Source organism: Panthera leo, chromosome C1 (genome assembly GCF_018350215.1).
Source record: "Panthera leo isolate Ple1 chromosome C1, P.leo_Ple1_pat1.1, whole genome shotgun sequence".
NCBI lineage: Eukaryota > Metazoa > Chordata > Mammalia > Carnivora > Felidae > Panthera > Panthera leo.
In genome coordinates this window covers 111,081,875-111,098,491 of record NC_056686.1, presented here as the reverse complement: position 1 = coordinate 111,098,491, position 16,617 = coordinate 111,081,875, and the positions used below count along the sequence as shown (strand labels likewise).

The 16,617-nt window shown below is 41.2% G+C and overlaps 1 long non-coding RNA gene across 1 annotated transcript in view; it reads right to left on the bottom strand.

Annotated features, from left to right (window-relative positions):
* The window catches only part of LOC122227848, a 34,198-nt gene extending 27,239 nt beyond the window's left edge, over positions 1-6,959 (bottom strand). The window contains exon 1 of the long non-coding RNA XR_006206242.1: positions 6,788-6,959. This is a non-coding gene — a long non-coding RNA (uncharacterized LOC122227848). The remainder of the gene's footprint in view (positions 1-6,787) is intronic.
* Positions 6,960-16,617: the final 9,658 nt, after the last annotated feature.

The following is a 16,617-nucleotide window of genomic DNA, read 5'->3' as shown; positions in this document are numbered from 1 at the left end:
CTAGGGTCATCAAGTACTAAGGCCAGGTATTCTTCCTCACTCTCATTGGTCTTCCTCCCCTTGAACCCAGACTGGCCCTGAGACTATGCAACTGGAAGTCAGCAGCAGTAAGGCTGTGCCTGCCCAGGAAGTGGAGAGAAAGCAGGAACTTCTTCATTCTCAGAACACGGGTCTGCAGAGGCTCCCTCTGGGAGGGCAGCCACCTGGACTGGCCACATAGGGACGCGAACTCCAGTCAACAGCCGCACTTGCACTCCCAGCGGACAACCGGCACCAACTGCAGGCCAAGGGATGTGCCACATCTTAAATGTCCCAGCCGGCGAAGCCAGCCGACGCCAGGTGAACCAGACGAACTCACAAAACTGTGAAATAATACAAGGGCTGTTTTAAGCCACTGCGTATCAGGGTGGTTTGTTACAGAGCAAACAGGTGCCCAAAACAAAAGCATGGATGACAAAGGTCACATACAGCTCACGTCTGGACCGCCCCCACGTCTGGACCGCCCCCTCTCCGAAGCCGTGTCCAAGCCGTGTGGGGAATTTGGCAGCGCTGACAAGCCTCCCTCCCCCACAGCTTGCCAGCACTTGGCTGCCTTGCCCTCCACGGCCACAGAGCCAAAAGTGGGGTTCTATCGCCCCCTTGCTGAGCAGAGCCGGCACTGCGCAGAGCTCCCTGCCCAGCCCGCCTCCAGGCTGCCATCTGCCTTCCCTCGTGCTGGACGGGCAGCCCACCCTAGAGGCCTCCCCCTGCCAGGAACACTTCGCTGGGAGGCAGGGGCCTGCGGCTGTAGCAGCCCCAGCTGCCAGACCAGCAAGCTCCTTGTGCTCACTAGGGCTGCCAGTGGGATTTGAGAGAACAGCGGGAAGCCTTTTCCTGATAAACTGGGGAGATGGAAAGCGTGACTGGCGGTGGAGGGACCGCCATCAATCTGAAAGCCTGTCAATTGGGGTTTGGCCAACAGACAGTGGCCTTTCCCATGCCAGGATGATACCCCACACGGCCCGGTGGGGACAGTCAGGGAAAAAGAGTGGGATTCAGGAGGCTGAGGGCTCAGTCAGCCCCTGCCCTTCTTCCCACAGGGAATGCTGCCCCCCAGCGAAAATTCTGGATTTCTTTTACTGTGATAAAGTATACCTAACGTACAATTTACCATGTGAACCCTTTTCAGTAGCACATTTGAGTGGTACCTAGTATATTCATAATGCTGTGCAACCATCACCATCATTCATCTCCAGAACTCTTCATCTGCCCACACTGAAACTCCCCTCCCATTAAAACAGTAACTCCCCAGCCCCTCCCCCAGCCCCCTGGCACCCACCTTTCCACTCTCTGTCTCTATGCAGTGCCTGTATGAGGCACTCTAGATGCCTCATAAGTGGAATCCTACAGTATTTGCCCTTTTGTGACTGGCTTATTCCACTTAGCATAACGTCTTCAAAGTTCATCCATATTGTACACGTGTGAAAGCTTCCCTCCTTTCTCAGGCTGAATGGGTTCACCACATTTTGTTTATCTATTTATCCATTGATGGACATCTGGCTTGCTTCAAGCTTTTGGCTATTATATATAATCTGTTAGGAACATGGGTATACATATATCTGAATCCCAGCTTTCGCTTCCTTCCAGATGCTTTTTAAAGTACTCTCTTTCCCTCTGTTGACTATAACATTTAGAGATGTAAGTACTCCTACCTGCCTACCTGGCTGACTTGAGATTAAGAGGCCTCACTCCTAAACCTTTTGTCCTGACCCATCAAGTAATAATAACAGACATTTATAGAGCAGTTATCCACATGTCACTGCTTTACAAATACTTTAATTCCTACAACAACCCTGCGAAGTAAGCATGGCCTTCCTACTAAGTCCCAGAGAGGGCACAAGCTTTGCTAAGGTCACCAGCAGCTAGCTGTGAGTAGCAGAGTTAAGACTTACAGTCAGGGCTGTGTGAACCCCAATTCCACAGCTTACAGCTACTGAATCTACTTAATGTAAAGAAGCCCATCTTCTGGGGTACACTCTTGTCCCCCAAGCCAGAACCTCAGTACTCCTTCTCCACCACATTTGATCTTACTCCCTCCCTTCTGGACCCAAACTCAAGCAGTTTTTCCCCCAGAGGGGGGCTATGTGGTTCACGAGTGTCCCTCCCAGGTAAGCGCCAGTCCTGAGCCAGCCCAAGGCACCCTTGTAGCTAAAGCTGTGTCCCATACAGCTTGCTCTGGTTCAATCTCTTGACAATAGTAGGGGTCATGGCCCTGGAAGTAGCTTCCAGAGATGTTATGGGAAATGAGAAAAGAAAGCCTCTCCCAATCAGCTCTACTTGTTCCCACCTCTCCAGCAGGACAGTGTCTCCTGATGGGTGACTTTTACCAAGAGGCAGAACCCCTGCAATTACCTGTGGGCAGCCCAGGCCCCCAGCCCTGCCCCGTGCTTTCAGAGAGGGCAGGACAGGGTCAGATGGGTCCCAAGACCTAGCTCCAAAGAGTCAGAAGGAAGAACCATCATAGTCTTCTGTGACACGGGCACTTTGCTCGACCTGACTCAGCTCTTGGTGTTCAGCTTATCTTGGCCAGAACCCTGGTGGGAAGAAAATGGGAGGTGGAGGGGATGATGCAGGCACCCAGCCACTCTGAATCTCCACTAGGGAGGAGAAAATTCACCTGGGAGAAAGGCTGAACCCTGTGCTACAGTGGTGGGACAGCTCAATAACTTGAGGTGGACTCCAGACACCACCATCAGGTCACCTAACAAAGCCCCACAGCAAAGAGCCAGAATTCCCACTCCAAAGAAAGTATTTAGTGCTGAGAGAGTGGGATAACTGGGGGTGAGGGCAGATCCCTGCAGGGTCCTAATGAGATGGATGTGAACGCTATCTGCCCTGTCTCAGGCAATCTGAAAACCACAGAAGTTCAGAACCATCAACCTTCAAGTCATAGATCTTTCACTGGATAATTTCAGGGAGTCCATGAACCCTTAAACCCAAACAAAATGAGGTGCTATAGGGTTTTTTTTAGGAGAGTCTACAGAGAATTGCTTCATGAATGAGCAAAGTGAGTCATGATGCAGGAAATGTCCAGAGGTGCTGGTTGGTCTAGTCCAACACCCCTTCCATGCTAGCAATAAAAAAGCTGGGTTCCAGAGAGGGAAAAGAAGGGCTTGTCCACAGACACACAACACACTGCACAATAGAGGTGAATCTGCCCCCGCCCCACCCAGTCTGTCCTTGGGGCAGCTCTGTGACCTCTCCACAGCTCAGACAGGAGAGGAAGTTGAAGAGGAAACATGGGGGTTGTGGAGAGAAGGGCCCAGCAACCCCCATCTCCAACAAGGATGCAGTAAGAGGGAAAGAAGCCGCTGCACCATTTAAAGTGCAAGAGAAAACCTGAAACATGTTTTTCAGCATGTTTCTTGTCATCAACCCTGTCATCAAAAAAATAGTCTGTTATTCCCAAATGGGAGAGGCACTGCTCTGTCTCCACTGAGAGCAAAGGAGAAAGATGGGACTTTAGCCAGAGGACAGCAGAAGGAAGGTCAGGAGGCATCCAGGAGCGAGAGTCTTGCTTTGCCCTTGACTTCTGAGACCAGCCAGAAGTCAGGCCTGCTCTGGCCTCAATATCTCCCCCTGTATATGAAAGACGTACCCAAGGTCACTCTCAAGTAACTGCTTCTGTTTCCAACAGCCTGTGGCTCCTGGTGAGTATGTGAAATCACTCCTGCTGCTGAGAATGGAAGGAGCTGGGGGCAGCTCTTCTCAGCCCTAGCCAGCCTCCAGGAGCCTATGGACATGCCTTTCAAAGGCAGGTCTCTCCTCATCCCCTCCCTTCCACCTCCACCATACACATGACTTTGTCTGCTTTAAAGGAGCTTTTGGGCGATCTGCCCAGAGCCCAAGCCTTGCTAGCTAAAAGTCTAGGGAGAAGAGGGAGAGAGGGGCTCCCAGGATCTCCCTCTGGGGAGCTGATCAAAAACTAACTGGCTTTCCCATGCCTGCACCACCTCGTTTTCTTGGGGAAATGGCTAGTGGAGAGAGCATCCCCAACTGGCTGAGTGTTCTGACATCAGTAGCCATTTTAATTTAATTCTCAGGGTCAGGGGAGCTTTGAGCTACTGTCGCTGTGTTTGTGTGGCTCCACATGACCTTTGGAGGCCAGCTGGGCCTACTGAGTAAGGACACTGGCTCCAGACAGTCCTGAGGGAGGCCAAGGGGTGGGAAGCTCGGACCACTCAGGATTGAGGCAAACTCACATCTAGAGGAGGAGGAGCCACTGTCCGCCTCCCTGCCCTCCCCCTGGCAGCACTGTGCCACGTTTGACTGAAATTTAATTAGATTGTAATGTAAGCAGGAATGAGCAAGGACTCTTAATTGAAAATTACATTTCCCTCTCCATCACAGCTCACAGACTTGATGCTATCAGAGCTTCTGTAAACATGGCTAGCACCCTGCAGAGCAGGCCCCCAAGTCCCATCCCTGGCCAGAGGCCAGCACCCCTTCCTGTACTGCAAGGCTGCAGGCAGGCCCAGTGGGGAAATCACTTGCTAGGGAAAGCCTTAGCTGAGACTCTTCAGCTTTCCTCTGCTCCTCCCAGGTCACCCTGCCTCCTCATCACTACAGACATGCTGAGTACCAGAAGCAGGAAGAAATAAAACCATGGGGAGCCCCCTACATGCATTTTCACATTTGATCCTCAGATGGTTTCTATTCTTTCATATCCATTTTACAGGTAAGAATATTGAGGCTCAGAAGCTAGACCACTCTTCTGTCTGCCTTGGTCACTGAAGAAGCTAGGATTTGAACATAGAAATAACTACCTCCAAAGCAGATGACAACCTTCCTTCCACTGCTCTGATGCCCCCCATACTGTGTCCTTGGTAAGACACACTTCTTGGAGCCAGGTGAGGGCAGAGCACTATCTAGTAAAACAGCTTCCCAACCACAGCAGATTGATCCAGAAGACACCTGACCCAAGAAAGGCTGTGCAAGGCTCTGTCCCTAGTGTATGAATTTTGAGAGGACAAATACAGAAGCTGGGTGTTGTTACTGGCAGTGGCTCGGGTTCTACCACCATCAGCTGCCAAAACCTAGGAGCTGGCCTCTAGTGCCCCCTTTACTTCTCCAGAATGCTCCTTCACTCTTCCAATCTACTTTGGGATTTGGGAAGGGTTTGTTTGCTTCCTTGTTTCGTTCAAAGTAGATTTCTGTTGCTTGCAACCAAAGAACTTTATTATGCATCTGAAGAGATCTGAAAAGGTATATAGACAAAAGGCCTCTGGCATTTTTGCTCCACCCAGTTGCTCAAAGCTTACTCTTCCCCATCCTCAATACTCACTTCCTCCAGCTAGGCCCGTCTCCTCTGCTCAAGCTGAGCCCATTCAGGCCCAAGCCACTTTTCTGCATACAGCGCCCTCCCTACTTTAAACTCCACTTTTCCTCGAAGCAAAGAAATTCTACCCACTTTTCCAAGATACAACTCAACCACCTCAGCATACTCTGAACAATTACAATACTGACAATCCAGAATAATAATCAAACCCAACATATGATGCCTTGTATTGCTACTGACTTAGTTCATAAGGCTTTTGATCATAGAAATCTCATATTGTCCTGATGTTATAGAACAGAAAGGGCTTAGCACAGGCTGGAAGCAGAAAAAAATGCACTAAACTGCTTGCAAGGATGGCCTGGCAGAGACTGCTTCCACTTGCTCAAAAACTGCTGCATTTTGCAGCTATACTGCACATCCCAGTCTCGTGGTGCTCAGGCACAGCCATATGACGGTGTTCCAGTCAATGAAATGTGAGCAGGACTGAAGTATGCATTTTCCAGCCCAAGGCTTTAAAGGAGCAGGTATGGCCACCCACATCCTTCCCCTTCCTTTGGCTACATGCAGAAATCGAGTCCCTCCGTTCTAAATCATTGTGTGGAAGAAGTCTCCTGCCAATAAGAACACCTGCTCCAGAAAATTATATAAATGAAAAATAAACTTCTATTGTGTTTGATCTATCATACACTTTGTGGTCTATTTGTTAGAGTAGCTAGCACTACTACCTGTTACAGATGGTGATCAAAATGACACTGGAGAAAATAATGGTGTTTGTAGTGGTGATGATTGTGAAGATGGCCACGGTTATGGGGCTGTGGTAATAGTGGGAATGTCAGTGGTGGTGGTAGTGATGGTAACAGTGACAATTTTAATGACTATAAAGATGGGGCTGATATCATTAATGACTGTGATACTACTATGGCAATAATAATTTAATAGGCTGCTGATAAAGACTTTCCCTGTTACCACAGAACTAGGTCCTAAAGCTAAAGAAAAAGAATCACTAAGTTCACCCTACTTAAATCAATATTCTCTATTTGGAGAAAATATAACCTTTTTATATTGATACCCCATCAAGTTGTGTCTTCAATATTCCAGTTACATCAGGAATGGGAACAGAGGTGATTCCTTAACTTTTTACAAAATGTTTACCAAGTGCCTACAAAATTCCAAGTCACATATTGAGGGGAATAACGTTGACAGTGACCACCATGGTGAAAATGATAATAGTTCTTGAGGGTCTCCCTTAGATGCCTGGGAGAGTCTGAGTTCCCTCTGCCCTCACTGTACCCCAGGCCATCTTCCCCTGTGATCAGGCATATCTGCTAGGATACTGGAGTGCTCACCAGTTAATAGAGACCCATTTTAATAAATATTAAGCAAAGTAGATGTTCATTGCTCACCCACGAAAACATCCAGGTCAGTCACCTAGGGGTGGGAAGGGTTGGTGAGGTTGGTGAGGTACCTCACCTCATTAGTCTGTCCACCTCTGGTTCTGCTATCTTCATCACATAGCTTCCATTTCAAGGGCAGCTCCCAGGCTCAGGTCCACATCCAATCCCTTGGAAGGAAGAAGAGGAAAGGGAAGCCATGAACCTTCCTTTAAACAGAAACACCCCCCAAAGCTGCAGGTGCTATTTCCACTCAGATTCCACTGCATAGAACCTGGTCACTTGGCAACACCCATTACCAGGGAGGCTGGAATGTCATCTTTAGTTGGGTGGCCACACAACCGGTGAGAAATTCCATTACTGTGTAAAAATGAGAGATGACTACTGGGGAATAGTTAGCAGTCTCTGCCACACAGTGGTGGCTCCATTAGTCAATGGGATCTTTTAAAATATATAAATTGGATCTTGTCACCCTCCCCCAAATTAAAATCTTGTTATTCCCTTAGAACAAACTCCAATTCCCCCACCATTGCCCACAATGCCCTATAAGATCTGAGGACACCTTCCCTCATTCAAACCTCATTTTATATGTCACTCTTCCTTACTCATAATCCTGTGCCCACATTGGCCACATTCTGTGAGATTACTGTAACATCTAAATTCCTTGCCATGTTGCAGATTTTGGATTTTCTGTTCTCTCTGCCAAGAATGTTTTTCTCTCAACTGTGCTCATGGCTGGCTCTTCCTAATGTTGTGAGTCCAGAATAAATGGAAGCTCCCTACATAGGCCTTCCCTTGTCATCCTGTGTAAGCTAGACCCCCACCCACCTGCCAAAGTACTCTCTACTATGTCACTTCATACATTTTTCAGGACTCATCACCAATTGTAATATCTTGCTTATTTATTTGTTTATTTATTTATTTATTTATTTACTGTAAATATATAAATTTACAGCTTTTCCCCACTGGAAGATTAGCTCCCTGAGGTCTGGAACCCTGTCTTGTGTTTTCACTATAGAATCCCTATAACTAACATGTGTACGGACTCAATAAATATTTGTTAAGTAACACTTATTTTCCAGGGCCTCCTCCTTCCTTTCCAAGACTAACTGTCAATCCGTATTCATAATCATCCCTGAAAAGAGTTAGGTAGGCAATTGGCCCCTGAATGTACCTACCTAACCACCTGCTTGGTAGAGAATGTCTGGCTTACTGGTAGCTCCTACCCTATGAAAGCAACACACAGAGCAAAAGAGAGAAATTGGACATGATTCCTGATATTAAGGCCTGGAGACCACATTGCTAACAAAATATGGCCCAGTGAATGTGTCAGGCTCTTCCCCTGAGTAAGAACGTTAAGGGGACAAAAGAGAGGGAGTCTGCCGTGATGAGGAACAGAGGCACTACTCCCTAAAGCTAATGATTTGAGTAGATTACTAAACATGAAAATAAAAGACCAAAGTGAAGTGACGAAGAAAGCAATTAGCCATGGTTGCCAGAAGATGGAGCTGCTGGTCTTAGACACCCCTTCACTCTCTGCCTAAATAAGGATAAGTCATGCCACGTCTCTGGACAGTAGTCTCCTCATCTGTTAATAAGAGCATTGGACTAAGTCATTTCAACAGTGTCTTACAGCTACGATGGGCTATAGGGAAGAAGGGCTTTCTTCACTAGTCTTAAAGCCCACCAAGCTGCGGCATTGAATGCGTTCTGCTCCTAGCACCTCCCTGCTCCATGACTACATGGCTCCTTTTCTTCTCTTTTCTTTTCTTTCTTTCTTTCTTTCTTTCTTTCTTTCTTTCTTTCTTTGTCTTGTTTTGTTTTTTTGTTTGTTTTTTGCCAAAGCAGTACTTTTGTTGCAGTTATTCAGTGATATTTTATACTTTAATTGTTATTTTTTTAGGTATTTGTTGTCTTCCTGTTTGTTTCTCCAAGTTTTTATTTAAATTCCAATTAGTTAACATACAATGTAATATTAGCTTCAGGTGTAGAATTTATTGATTCATCACTTACATACATGGCTCCTTTTCTAATCAAACTCTTGTTCAGCACATCCTGAGTCCACAAACATTGGCAAAAGGGACTGGAGAGGGTCCTATTGCTGGTCTAGCAAGCTGGTATCTGTGAAGTCGCCAAGAGTGGCTTCTTGCCTTCTTTGGATTCTTTGCTATAAGGAGGCAAGCACACTGCCACTCTGTTTCCTGAGCATCATGCCAGCAAGGAGACAAGTCTTGCTTGTTCAATAGCCATGAAATTCCTAACATGTATGGAGACCTTAGATATCAAGCATTCACAAGTTAACGCTAACTTAACATCATGGGTAGCAACTTTTCTGAACTGGAGGAAAACAAAACTCCAAACTGTCTGTAGGCATTCCTCATAAAAGCCTACTTATAGAAAAAAGAGAGGGACAGAAAAATTCCAGAGTTTGGAACAAAAAAGAAAATACAAAACCAATAACCAAATATATTGCTTATCTATTTTAAATCTATCTCTAGACTAGCAGCTGTGAGTGATGATGCCCACGATAGATGACAGCTTTAAGGTAATGTCTTTACATCACCTAACTTCTAGGAAATGGCAAAATGATGCAGGATGACAGGAAGCTTGTGGGAATAACATAAAGGTAATTTTCTCTTAGAATTAGACTATTAAAAATTAATAAATTGCTAGAAAAAAACACAAGAAATAAAAAATCTGAATAATTCTATAATGATTAAAGAAACTAAAACTGTAAATTAAACAAAACTATTTCCACAAGGTAAGCCAAGATAACTATGCCAGAAAACTCTAAAAAAAAAACATTTAAAAAAAGAAATAAAGCCAGTATTATACACAGCCTTCCATAGATACAAAAAGAAGAAACATTGCCATCAGACTAGCATAACCCTATTAGTTCCAATATCTGACAAGGACAATACAAAAGAAGAAAAATACTGGACAAAATAATGTATAAATAGGGTGCAAAAATTATTTCAAAATGAGCGTGATTGGGGAAAAAAAAGTGATAGGGGAAGAGGTTCAAGATGGTAGCACAGAAAGATTCTGACCTCAGCTTTTCTGATAGACACAACAAATCAACAGCTACATATGGAAAATTTCCTCTGAAAAAGTCCTGAAAATGAGATAAACATCACCTCCACAACAAAGGATAAAAAGACCACATCAATAGGGTAGGAGATGCAGAAGCACACTCTCATCAAAAATCCCATGCCAAGCACAGTGACTCTCAGTTGGGAGGGACCTTGAAAAAGTAGAATTTTTTCCTGAGGGGTGAGGGGCTTGTACTCCACATCAGGCACCCAGAACCTTGGATCCTGAACCGGAGAGATAAGCTCCCAAAATGTAAAACTAACAAGGATTACACCCAGGAGGACCAAAGAAGAGAGCCCACCCTTAAAGTGCTCATATGCAGATTCATTTGCCCCAGGACCCAATGCAAAAGAAGGAACTTTGAAAATTACCTAGACCATATGTGAAGGAGACACACTTACTAATCTTAAAGAACATGCTGAAGAAGCAGGAACCTGTTAGAACTCCCTCACAAGGGAAAAGCACTGGTAAGTACCATTTTTGTAATCTCACTCTATCTTGCTAATGCTGGCACTGGCAGACACCATTTTGGCAATCTCATTCTAACTTGCTAGTGCAATTAGGTCTTTCCCATCCCCCTGAATCACACCCACAACACAGCCAGCTGGGTGAGCACTCAGCTACCCATGTGCTGAAGCCATGCCACAACCAGCCAGATAAGCATCCTGCCCCCACACCTTCACCAGAGCCACACTATATTCAGCCAAGCAACAACCCCACCCCCATTCCCACACATCCTGCAATCACAACACAGTCAGCTGCATCACAGACAACCCTCCCCCCCATACCTCATCTGCATCACAGACAACCTGTAGAGCATCTGGCACCCCCACATGGCAGTTGGATCACAGCTGGTGAGGCAAATGTCCTGCCCTTCCCCTACACTGCAACCCTGCCACAGCCAGTGGACTCATGCAGGCCACAAAGCGGATGCCCCTGGAGTGCCAAGCTCTGATGACCAGGGAGATTGAGTTTCTGGACCCCACAGTTCATCTCTTACACAAGACCATGACTTCAACACTGGGAGAGATAGTTGTACCACCTCATACATTGACACAAACACAGAGAATTGGGTAAAGTGAGGAGATTGAGGATATGTTCCAAACAAAAGAACAAGACATAACCTTAGAAAAAAGACCTTAATGAAACAGAGATAAGGAATCTACCTGGTAAGGAGTTCAAAGTAATGGTCATAAAGATGTTTACAAAACTAGGGATAAGAATGAAAAAACACAATGAGAAATTCAACAAGGAAACAGAAAATATAAGAAAGTACCAAACAGAGGTCATGAAGCTGAAGAATACAATGGTTGAACTGAAAAAATATGCTGATGGGTTTAACAGCAGACTGAAGGAAGCAGAAGAAAGATCAGCAAGCTGGGAGAGAAAGCAATGGAACTCACCCAAACAGAGCAGAAAAAGGGAAAAAGAATTTTAAAAAGTGAAGATACCTTAAGGGACCTATATGACAACATCAAGCAGAACAACATCCATATTACAGTTTCCAGAAGGGGAAGAGAGCGGGAAAGGGGCAGAAAATTTATTTAAATAAATAATGGCTGAAAACTAACCTAATCTAGAGAAGAAAACAGACATCTTGGTCTAGGAAGCACAGAGAGTTCCAAATAAGGTGAACCCAAATAGATCCACACCAAGACACATTACAATTAAAGATAAGAGAATCTTAAAAGCAGCAAAAAAAAATACAACATGTTATGTACTTAGGAAACTTCATAAAGCTATCAACTGATTTCTCAGCAGACACTTTGCAGGTCAGAAGGGAGTGCCATGAGATATTCAAAGTATTGAAAGAAAACAAAAATCCAACCAAGAAAACTTTATCTGGCAAACTTATTACTCAGAATAGAAAAAAGAGATAGTTTTTCAGATAAGCAAAAGCTAAAGTTAATCACCATTAAACTGGTCTTACAAGAAATGTTAAAGGGACTTTTTTAAGCTGAAAAGATAACACTAAGTAATGACAAGACAATGTACAAAAGTAAAAATATCACTGGAAAAGGTAAATATTTTTAAAGGCAGTAGATTAATCACTTATAAAGACTTTGAAGGTCAAAAGACATAAGTAGTAAAATTAGCTAAAACTACAATAATTAGTTAATGAATACATAAAATAAAAATATGTGAAAAGTGACATCAAAAATAAAACACGAAGGAGGAGTAAAAATATAGATTTTGGACTGTATTCAAATTTAAGTTGCTATCAACTTAAAATATATATATATATATATATATATATATATATATACACACACACACACACACATAGATATCTATGTGTGTGTGTATGTGAAGCTCACAGTAACCACAAAGCAAAAATTTATAATAAATACACAAAAGAAATGCAAAAGGACTTTAACATAACACTAAGGAAAGCTGATGAGGGACCATAAGGCAAACTGAGGGCCAAGCACAAGCTAGTCACAACCCCTCACCCCACCAGGTGGGATATGTGTGATATTCCTCAAGCATTCCTGGCTGCTCAAGAGCAAAAAAAAAAAGGACAGAAAACAAATGGTTAAACTGATAGTCTCCATCAGTTTACAAATATTTTAGTAATATTACAAGAAAAAAGCAATCTTATCAATAGCCTAATCTCCGGGAACTCCCTACTATCTTAATGGTAATGCTTTGCTAGAGGGAAAAACAACTATAGCTTGACAATAGTTAGGTCTCCAGTAATCTGTAAATCCTCTATAGCATATGGAAATCCCTTTAAGAAACTTCCCCTTGACTTTCCCTGCCCCAACTCCACAGTATTTAAGCAGTCACTCTGCACAACCCCTGTGCAGCTTTCTGCCCATGGGTCCTGTCCCCATGCTTTAACTTTTTCACCAAAGGTATCTTCAAGAATTCTTCCTTGGCCATCAGGTCCAAACCCCAAGAACCCCACCAATACCCCCAAACCCCATCAAAATCTATAAAACCACAAAGGAAGACAGAAAGAGAAGAAAGGAACAGAGAGGAACTATAGAAATAGGCAGAAAACAATTAACAAAATGGCAATAAGCACATATCCTTCAATAATCACCTTAAATGTAAATAGACTAAATTGTCCAATTAAAAGACATACAGCAGCTGAATAAATAAATAAAAAAAAACAAGGTTCATCTATATGCTGCTGACAAAACACTCACTTTAGAAGTAAGAACACATTCAGAATGAAATTGAACAGATAGAGAAAGATATTCCATGCAAATAGAAATGAAAAGAAAGTTGGTGTAACTATACTTATATCAGACAAAATAGACTTTAAATAAAGACTAAAAAAGACAAAGAAAAACATTACATAATGATAAAAGGGTCAATCAGCAAGAAGATATAACATTTATAAATATATATGCATCCAACATAGGAACTACAAAGTATATAAAGCAAATATTAACAGACACAAAGGGAGAAAATGACAGCAATATAATAATAGTAGGAAATTTTAAACCCCACTTACATCAATGGATAGATCAGACAGACAGAAATTCAATAGGGAAATATCAACCTTAAATGACACATAAGAGCAGATGGGTTTCTCAGTGACATCATCAAGTGTAATAATATTTGCATTATAGAGATCCCGGAAGGAGAAGAGAGAAAGAAAGGGTTAGAAAACTTACCTGAACAAATAATAGCTGAAAACATACCTAATCTGGGGGAGAAAACAGAAATCCAGGTCCAGGAAGCGTAGAAAACCCCTAACAAGGTTAACCCAAGAGGTCCACACCAAGACACATAATAATTAAAATGGCAAAAAGTAGTAACAGAGAATTTTTTAAGTGGCAGGAGAAAACAGTTACATACAAGGAAAACCCCATAAAGCTATCAGTTGATTTTTCAGCAGAAACTTTGCTGGCCAGAAGGAGTGTCATGACATATCAAGTGCTGAAAGGAGAAAACCTGCAAGCAAGAATACTCTCCCCAGCAAGATTATCATTCAGAATAGAAGGAGAAATAAAGAGTTTTCCAGACAAACAAGTTAAAGGAGTTGATCACCTTTAAATCAGTTCCACAAGAAATGTTAAAGAGAAGACTTTAAGTAGAAAGAAAAGGCCAAAACTAGAAGTAAGAAAATTTGAAAGGAAAAAACACTTTACAGGTAAATGCAAACATATACTTAAGGTAGTAGGTTAATCACTTTTAAGCCAATATAAAGGCAAAAACACAAAAGTAGTAGAATCAATTATATCTACAAAGATTAATCAAGGATATACAAAATTAAAAGATGTGAAGTATGACATCTTATACATAAAATATGGAAGGAATAAAAGTTTTGTGCTTTTAGAATGTGTTCAAACTTAAGCAAACATCAACTTACTACAAACTCCTATACACATAAGATATTATATATGAACGTAATGACAACCACAAATCAAAAACCTATAGCAGATACACAAAAAAATAACAAGCAACATTAAAGAAAGATATCAAACTACAAGGGAAGGAACCAAAGAAGAAGAAAGAAAAGAGAAGAACTACAAAACAACCAGAAAACAATTAACAAAATGACAGGACATACATAATATCAATAATTACTTTAAATGTAAATGGACTAAATACTTCACTCAAAAGACATAGAGTGGCTAAATGAATAAAAAATTTTTAAAAAGACCCATCTATATGCTCTCTTCGAGAGACTTACTTCAGACCTAAAGACACATACAGACTGAAAGTGAAGGGCTATAAAAATATAAATCATGCAAATGGAAACAAACAAACAAACAAACAAAAAACTGGGGTAGTGATACTTATACCAAACAAAATAGATCTTAAAACAAAGACTGTGGCAACAGACAAAGAAAGACACTACATAATGATAAAGGGATCAATACAAAAAGAGGATATAATTATTAAAAATATTTATGCACCTGGGGTGTCTGGCTGGCTAGGTCAGAAAAGTATGCAACTCTTGATCTTGGAGTCATGAATTCAAGCCCCACATTTGGTGTAGAGATTACTAAAATAAATAAAACTTTTAAAAAAATATATCTATGCACCCAAAAAAGGATCATCTAAATACATAAAGCAAATATTATCAGACATAAAAGGAGAAATTGACAGTAATATAATAATAGTAGGGGACTTTAATACCCCACCTACTTCAATGGATAAATCATCCAAACAGAAAATCAACCAGAAAACAGTGGCTTTGAACAGCACATTAAGCCAGATGGACCTAACAGATATATACAGAACATTCCATTCAAAAACAGCAGATTACACATTCTTTTCAAGTGTACATGGGACATTCTCCACATATATCACATGTTAGGCCACAAAACAAATCTCAGTAAATTTAAGAAGATTGAAATTATATCAAGCATCTTTTCTGACCACAACAGTATGAATCTACAAATCAATTACAAGAAAATATCTGGAAAGAAAACAAATTCATGGAGGCTAAACAAAATCCTACTAAATTCCACTAAATCCTACTAAAACTCAATCAAGAAACCAAAGAGGAAATTTTTAAAAAATTCATGGAGATAAGTGAAAGTGAAAATATAATGGTCCAAAATTTTTGAGACACAGCAAAAGCAATTCAAAGAGGGAAGTTTATAGCAATACAGGTCTTACCTCAAGAAATAAGAAAAAATTGCAAATAAACAACCTAACCTTACATCAGAAGGAGCTAGGAAAAGAACAAAGTTCAAAGCTAGCAGAAGGAAATAAATAATAAAGATTATAGCAAAAGCAAATTAAATAGAAACCAAAAAAATTATTATTATTATTATTATTATTATTATTATCATTATTAACAATAATATTATTGTTAACAACAATACATTGTAACAATATATTATAAAAATATATAATAAAGAATAATAATATACAATAATTTTGTGTACAATAATATACAATAATAATAAAACAAAAAGCTGGCTCTTTGAAAAGATAAACAAAATTTATAAACTTTTAGCCAGACTCATCATGAAAAAGAGAGAAGACTCAAATCAACAAAATCAGAAATGAAGAATAACAAACCCACAGAAATACAAAAGATCATAAGAGACTACTATGAACAATTTTATGCCAACAAATTGGACAACCTAGAAGAAATGGATAAATTCCTAGAAACACATAATCTTCCAAAATCAAGTCAGGAAGAAATAGAAAATGTGAACAGACTGATTACTAGCAATGAAATTAAATCAGTAATCAAAAAACTCCCAGCAAACAAAAAAGCTTAGGACCACATGGCTTTACAGATGAGTTCTACCAAACATTTAAAGAACAGTTAATACCTATTCTTCTCAAACTGTTCCAAAATAATACAAGAAGGATAAGTTCCAAATTCATTCTATGAGGCCAGCATTACCCTGATAACCAAACGAGATAAAAACACCACAAGAAAAGGAAACTATAGGCCAACATATCTGATGAACATAAATATAAAAATCTACAACAAAATATTAGGAAACTGAAATCAACAGTAAATTTTAAAGATTATTTACCACAATCAAGTAAGATTTATCCCAGAGATGCAAGGTTAAATAATCACAAATCAATAAATGTAATACACCACATTAACCAAAAAAAGTGATAAAAATCATTTGACCATATAAATAGATACAGAAAAAGCATTTGACAAAATAAACATCCACTTATAATAAAAACTCTCAATAAGCTGGGTTTAGAGGGAACATACCTCAACATAATAAAGACCATATATAACAAACCCGCAACTAACATCATCCTTAACAGGGAAAAACTGGAAGCTTTCCCTCTAAGATCAGGAAAAAGACAAAGATGTCAACTCTCACCACTTTTATTCAACATAGTACTAAAAGTCCTAGCTGCAGGAAG